This window comes from Lygodium microphyllum, chromosome 16 (assembly GCF_053477565.2).
Source record: "Lygodium microphyllum isolate KBCC chromosome 16, Lygodium_microphyllum_v1.1.10, whole genome shotgun sequence".
NCBI lineage: Eukaryota > Viridiplantae > Streptophyta > Polypodiopsida > Schizaeales > Lygodiaceae > Lygodium > Lygodium microphyllum.
The window spans coordinates 145,897,910-145,899,061 of NC_141150.1; positions in this window are offsets into that span (position 1 = coordinate 145,897,910).

Here is a 1,152-nt window from a genome sequence, read left to right on the forward strand (position 1 = left end):
AGCAGCCTGAAGAACTCGTAGTGGAACGGGCGAGTATAAAGGAAACCGTGGTCCATCAACCTCCAGTATGCTTACCAGTGGCCGTTGGGCCTAGTTATTTATTTCATGACGTCTTGATAGAAGAATGTGCTGAAGAAAAGACGACCTCAGAGTCGCATCTATTATCAGATGGAGTGATCCTGGAACAATGTATTATTCTAGATGAGGCAATTTTAGCCCATCCCCAACCATTTTTCCCTCCCTATGGCATGCAGTCGATTTCGTACTCGCATGATCCATTTTGTTATGAAGACTCCTTGAGCCGGGAGGATAAACGAACGGCCAGACCACAAGGTGTAGACTCCTTGAGCCGGGAGGATAAACGAACGGCCATATTCCACGCTGACATCCATGAAGACTCCTTGAGCCGGGAGAATAAACGAACGGCCAGAAGACAAGAAGCAGCAGAAGAAGAAGAAGAAGAAGAAGAAAACGACGAAGAACAAGAAGAAGAAGAAGAGGAAGAAAAAGGAGAACAAGAAGAAGAAGAAGAAGAAGAAGAAAACGACGAAGAAGAAGAAGAAGAAGAAGAGGAAGAAAAAGGAGAAGAAGAAGAAGAAGAAGAAGAAGAAGCAAAAGAAGAAGAAGACGAAGAAGAAGAAGAAGAGGAAGAAAACGGAGAAGAAGAAGAAGAAGAACAAGAAGAAGAAGAAAACCAAGAAGAAGAAGAAGAACAAGAACAAGAAGAAGAAGAAGAAGATGAAGAGCAGAATGCAAATCTTACCGAAGACGAAGTCAAGCCTGAAGCAGATGAGGAAGATAATCGTCAGCAAGGGAGAGCGGTCTGTATATCCTCACAGGTGAAGGCAGAAACCGAGCTCCCAAGTTCAGATGATGAAATCCTACTGTGGAAGAAGACCGACATGGACCAGTTTATGCCGCGATGGGGTGAAGCCCTCCAGGGGAAAAGGGGCCATACGGAGCCGGATGCGAGTTCGCGGATTGGTGACCCTCCCTTTGGTAGCATCGGGCTGCTGGAGGTCATGATCAGGTTTGAAGAGTATCAGTTTTATGCAGAGAAGGGCAGAATTGAAGACTCCTTGACCCAGGAGGATAAAGAAAGGGCCATAGAAGAGATTGAGGACACATTCCTTCACTCCTTGACCCAGGAGG